The following is a 6,341-nucleotide window of genomic DNA, read 5'->3' as shown; positions in this document are numbered from 1 at the left end:
GTGGGGCTGGATGGGGAGACTCTGCCCCAGCTCGTCCCTCCCCGCTCGCGCCCCAGCTCGCTGGCTTGCTCAGCTCCTGGCACAGCCTGAAACCGAAACTAATCTCAGACCTGAACAAAATGAAATCATTTCCTATGCCTGACCGCCCTACATGACCACAGAGAATCTTCCCCCAACGGAGCGCCGAACCAGAGCTCTGTCAGGTCCCCTTAGAACCTACTGCTGCCTTAACAAACAAGGGACAACAGGGTTAGAGGAGGAAGCGGAGTCTTTTCTGCCTCTGCTTTGCTTTAATTGGCCCAAGTCCGCTTAAATTGACCCCAGCAAGTAAAGCCCACCACCCGGGATTTTAAACCCACTGTCCAGCACCAGTTCATGATTGGCTCCTTCTTAATCAGATTGTCTTCCGAGAGCAAGCCAGGTTCTCTTCAGAGATCTCTGTAGCCCTCTTGCCAAAGGCGGTTTAGAGCACTGTATCTGGGCTTTTCCCACATTTGAAAAATGCAGCCTTTACTTTCGTGCTAGGAACCCCAACAACAAACCTAAAACATTACAAAGGAACATTATAAATGAACATAACGTCAGCCCTTGACGATCTTTCAAAGAACTGTACGTTTTGAGGAAGATCCGAAACTGCATTGTGTTCATTCGTCTTGCCTGCCCCCCCTCCCCGCCCCTGCCCCACCACGCACACTTTGGTACACCTTTCTCTGTGGCCGGGGGTATTAGATAAAGATTCTGCTGCTGGCTTAAGCAAAACACACGATTGGAAGGACAAAGGCACCAGCCCAGCAAGTGTATGGTAAAAGAGTAATAACTTTTGGATTGTCTGCGATTCACTTTTCATTCAGCAAACTTTACTGAGGGCCCCAAATGTGCACCCAAAGCCCTTCTAGGGGTCAGGCCAGCAGGGTGACGAAGATGACCCAGTAGCTCCAACAGGGAACGTCATTCTCAGAAACATCTGAGCGGAGCTGACGCTTTCTCCAGCGCCAAGAGCCCAAAGATCAACCACTTGCGGGGGTTTCCTGCAGCCCTCTTCACAGGGCTTGGCCCCCACCCTGTGGGTCCTCCCAGGAAGCATCCCCTCTGACTGGGAGCAGTGTAGGGCAGGACCCCAGCTGTTGGGCAGATGTGCTTTGTGTCTTGGCTCACTGGCTAATGGACGAGCCACTCCACGTTACGGGGCTTTCTTCACTCACTTCCTTGGTAAAATAAGGACTTAGGCCAGATTTGAGCAATCTTCTAGCTCAAAAATTCCAGCTCCTTTTACCCTCTTATGGCTGAGCTGACACAGACCTCTAGGGGCCTCTACTTCATCTTCCTGTCTCCAGATGAAACCTCTTAAACCACCAAGACAAATGAAACTTGTTCCCATTTCTAAAGACCTTCAGGGGAGGCCATTCCCCTCCGCTCCTATGAGTCACTTCTTCTCACATCTCACATCCGATCTGCAAGGAACGTTTTCCTCATACCTTATTTGAGTCCTTCCTCTGCAGCTTACATGCATTTGCCTCTAGTTCTGCTTCTAAGTTCGGAGACAAGAGTGAATCACTGTGCTCTGAGCAGTAACTTTTTTGAAAAAAATTAAGTGATCTCTACACCCGACAGGGGGCTCGAACTTACAACCCTGGGATCAAGAGTCCCAGGCTCTACGGACTGAGCCAGCCAGGCGCCCCTCTGAGCAGTAACTCCTAGGAGATTTTTATTTCTTCTTCAGCAACTTCACTGCAAGCATTACAGGAGGTGACTCTTAAAAACCACAAGACATCAAGGAAGCCAACTGCACTTCCCGGTTCCTGCCTCATCCCGGCCAGCACGTTGCCAGATCCAGAACATTGACCTTCAGTTCTAATCAGAGTTCACAGTGTGATGGACTCCATGGCCAGATCAAAAGCCCTGGAGACTGGAGCCATCTTTACCTTTACTCAACTCAAGTGCCCCCTCTTACAGGAAGCCTTCCCTGCTCCAATTCTTCTGGCTGGCAAAGCGTCCCCTCTGCAGTGCATTGTCTCACAACAGTACTTGCCATGGCAACTGGAGTTCTAGGCTAACATATTTGTGTCCCCTACTAGACCACAGGCATCTTGCGGGCAGGGGCCGTCTCGTAACGACCTCTGTACTCGGGGTCAGGCCCCAGTAGAGTGCCTGGCCCTTGGCCAGTGGTTCTCAGCCAGCTGAACATTCCAGGCATGTTCCAGTGATGTTTGAACGTTGCACGGGCAGCTCTTCAAGCACAGCATGAACCCCTTCAACCTCCCACCCACCCTCCTCACCTCTCCACCCCCAGCCCAGGAGCGGTCCCTCCGAGAATTTCTCTAAGGATGTAAGCTCTGTAACCAGGCCTCTTGGATTCAAATCCTGCTCTACCACCTTCTAGCCATGTGATCTTGGGCAAGTTATTTCACCGCTTTATGTCTGTTTCTTTTTTTATTTTTATTTTTTAAGATTTTATTTATTTATTTGACAGAGAGAGAGAGACAGGAGAGAGGGAACACAAGCAGGGGGAGTGGGAGAGGGAGAAGCAGGTTTCCCGCCGAGCAGGGAGCTAATGCGGGGCTTGATCCCAGGACTCTGGGATCATGACCTGAGCCAAAGGCAGACAACGACTGAGCCACCCAGGCGCCCCAACGTCTCTGTTTCTTAACTGAAAAAATAGATATACCATCTCATAGAGGCTTGTGAGAATGAAACGAGCTGATCCATGAGAAGCACTTGAAACGGGCTGACCCATTGCCAGCACTCAGTGAGTGTTGGAATGACCATTCCCCAAATCTTTTCCTTCCCAGAACCTGCCTCCACCGTGCAGCTTCCACTCTTGACTGCATCTCGGGCCCGTCCCCATCCCCACTAGACTCCCTTCCTCCAGGCCCTCTTTGCCCTGTTCCTCCAGGACCAAGGTTAGCATCAACATAAAAGCAATGCAACTCTCCTAACTTATTGTGATCCTTCCCCCCTCCCCGACCCCCACCAGCTTACAGGGCAGAGTCTCCAAAGAGAAGGGGGATGAGCTGGTTCCACAGCAGGGCTACGGATGCTGAGTCATTCAACACCCAACTATGCTTCTCTCTTGTCACCCTTGACATTTCAGGCTCCCCGTCTCCCCACCGTGCAGTCCCCTTTGCTCATAATTCAAAAACCTCACCCCACTCCATCTGACCCCTTCTAAAGCCAGGCTCCGCCTCTACAGTCTTTACCAAAGATTTTCCTTAACAGTAAGACGCCTCAGAACATTAGCACCCATGTGCGGAAATAATAATAATAATTGATGATCTTTCTCCACTAAAGAATTACACCACACTCCTTGTCTGGTATACGTGTTAGATCTCCTTCCACACTTTCTAAAGCTGAGAGACTGAAGCATTTACAAAATCAGAATGGAAGATGAAGGGCTGGGCCTCTCACTTCAGATCCGACACTCTGAACACTGAGCTTCGACAGGGAAGGGCACAGAGGGGCCCCATTACCTCCTGGGGGGAGGAGGTTAGAGGGAGCTGGAACTTTTTTCTCCCACCCATCAGTCCTCAAAGACACTGGGTGCCACCATCACAGAAATGAAAAGGTCACATTTTACAAGGGAGTTTATGTTTACAGGCACTGTTCTAGCATTTCTCATTTACGACCGGTTTTAAAAAGTAAGAGTCATAGCCCCATGATCAGGAGCGCGTATGCTGCTCTGACGCACAGGAGGTGCTCCCCGGGAGGAGTGAGCCACCGCAGACAGCTCCCTAACTTCGCCAACAGGTGCTGTCCACGGCAGCGGCAGACAGACAAGTCCTGGCCACTGAGGAACGTGAATTTTTAGTCATGGCCACAGGACCCTTACATCTCACCAAGACAACCTCCAAGTCCCAAGTTCAGGGACTTGGACCACCGCCTCTCCAAGGCCCTCTATGGCTCTTACTTCCAGTAGGCATACGAGCCAACAAAACAGAGGCCCCGCCTCCTCCAGGGCATCTTATATAGTCAGGGGTGGTCCCTGTCTGACTCCCAGTTTCCTGCCCCCAAGGCTTTTGTCACTTACTGCTAGGGTAGGGAAAAGGCAGAATAAAGGTTGGAAGCTGTCAAGGAGAACGCAAGTGCGAGCGCTACTATATACCAAACACTGTGCAGGAGAGTTAAACAAAGCAAAACCCCCATGAGTTACCTCTGTCTGGGGGCACTTGAGTCTACGAAGGGCTTCCCAACACCAAAGCAGAGAAGTCAGAGATGGCCGACCCTACTAAAGGCTCTCCCAGATCCCCAGCAAACGTAGATGCCACAAACACGTGAGCAGCCAAACTAGGGGGCTCTGGCTAAGAAAGACAAGGCAGGCCACGCCTCCTGGGGGTGCCGTGGGATTGGTGACAACCCTCTCCTCTAGCCCCCACTTGCCTTTTTTAAGTCCAGAGGGATCTAAGGAAACTACAGTACCTAGATCCTGGCCTTGGACAATTCTGCCCCAAAACCTCCTCAAGAGGAGGCGTGTTTTCACACTTACACTCCCCACTGCAGCTCCTTCTCCCACCTCACCCCCACTTCCCCAAGAATAAGCTGGGGCTCTTAAAGCGCCTGGCTCCTATACCCAGTAGAAACACCAGAATATCCATCCCATACTCTAACCCTCGTAGTTGCCTCTAATTCAACAACACTGTGGCCCCGGCCCAGGGCCCAGAGCCTTCCCACCACACAGACAGCAAAATCAGCCCCTGGAGATGCCCTCCACCCCAGATATCCGCCCCCATCCTCTGGCTAACTGTAGGGAGCTGGGAGCTGGTCCAGAGGTCCCGGGTCTCTATGGCCACAAGCCCAAAGTTGCATGAGAAGCTCATGAGAAAAGACCTCTTGGGAGGTCTACTCTTCACACCCTGGGATTCTTCACTGACCGGCTACAAAGGAGGGAACTGCTCTGAATGGCCTATGCTGGACCAGACTGAAGATCAGGGATCTTGAGAGGGGTTCCAGTTCCAAAGGGTATGGTAACATTCTGAGAGTGCCTACAAAACGTGTCCCTGCACACATGCATGCTTGAGGCAGGAGGGGCTGGAGCTTTCACCAGATTCCCAAAGGGGGCCGTGACCCCAGCCTTTGGCCCCGCCCCCCCTTCCCCCCCCCCCCCCCGTCATATTATCACTCCTCGGGGCATCCTAGTTGACCAAGGTCTCTCTCCTGTTTAAGGACGTGCCCGGGGCCTGAGGCACCACTCCTGTTCCCTTGGCTCCTTCCTGCTCCTTCCAGCTGCAGAAAGGGGATGGGAGTGTTTCCGACCCAACCCTCCTGCACACACCTTCAGCCTCCTGGTGACTTAAGCCAGGTTTCTCTCTCCATTCCAGAGAGGCCACCCCCCCCCATTCAAAATAGAGGTCCCAATGACATCGACCCTCGACAAGAGAGAAGGCCCCGTTTCACACTTGATCCCTCAAGGGGGCCAAATCTCATGGTAAGATGACTTCCTCCAGGAGAGAATTCCCGTGTTCCTCTCCTTTCAGGCATACATGGCTACCCCCCCGCGCCAGGCTGTAAAGATAAGCATGCCTGCCAAAGAAAAGGGATGAGAGGCCCTGAACATCTCCCGAGTCCTTGCTCCTGGACCAGGTGGCTCAGGACACTTAGAAAATAGGATAACCAACAGGAAGGGTTCTTCCCCACGCGCTCAGTGGCACTGCTCCCCTGGGACCAGGTGGGGAGCGAGATGGTCTCCCTGCATCCGGTACCACCTCTAAGACATCTTATTTCTAAACTCCCAGTCATTCCCCTCACCCTCCACTCTCACCAAAAACAAAATAATAAAAATAAAAATAATGAAATAAATAATAAAGGAAAATCTAAAACCTCCCTCCTCCTAAAACAAATTCCTCTCCGGGAATTTATTTTCAGTATAAATTTCCTGCAGCCCAAACTTCTTTCAGTAGGAAAAGAAATGGCCAAGCCAGTGCTGGGTGTAAGGCAACAATGCAAGGAGAAACTGAAGAGCAAAGAATGAACAAACGCCAACACCAACCCCCTGGAGCTTAGAGCCCGGGGCACACCGAGCCGGAGGGGCGGGGGAGCAGGGGCGGGGACAGCGCGTTCTGAACTTTCCCTAGCGAGCCACCGGGAGATGCAGCTCCCAGGGGACCGGGTGGGACCAGAGAGGGCTGAGCCGACCTGTGACATTGGCGGGGACAGGAAGCCAGCCTCCCCTCCTCCTAGAAGGAGCTCTGGCCCCCGGCAGGCGCCCCCCCACCAGCCAGCGCCCCCAGGCCCAGGCAGCGCGGCGAGGGGCGCCCACACAAAAGGGGGAGCGGCCGGGGCGGGGGCTCAGCGCGGCGCTGGCCCGAGGAGGCCTCGCTGCCCTTCCCCGCGCCGCCCGCCCGGCCGCG

General features: G+C 53.1%; 1 protein-coding gene across 2 annotated transcripts in view; it reads right to left on the bottom strand.

The window, feature by feature from the left end:
- The window catches only part of CUEDC1 (CUE domain containing 1), an 81,655-nt gene that overhangs the window by 74,788 nt on the left and 526 nt on the right, over positions 1–6,341 (bottom strand). The gene's annotated exons all lie outside the window — the stretch shown is intronic.

This window comes from Callorhinus ursinus, unplaced genomic scaffold, assembly GCF_003265705.2.
Source record: "Callorhinus ursinus isolate GAN/ISIS: 27379988/994484 unplaced genomic scaffold, GSC_fseal_2.0 scaffold34, whole genome shotgun sequence".
In the NCBI taxonomy this organism is placed as follows: Eukaryota; Metazoa; Chordata; class Mammalia; order Carnivora; family Otariidae; genus Callorhinus; species Callorhinus ursinus.
Note: the sequence above shows the minus strand (reverse complement) of the source record. Positions and strands in the feature narration are given on the sequence as shown.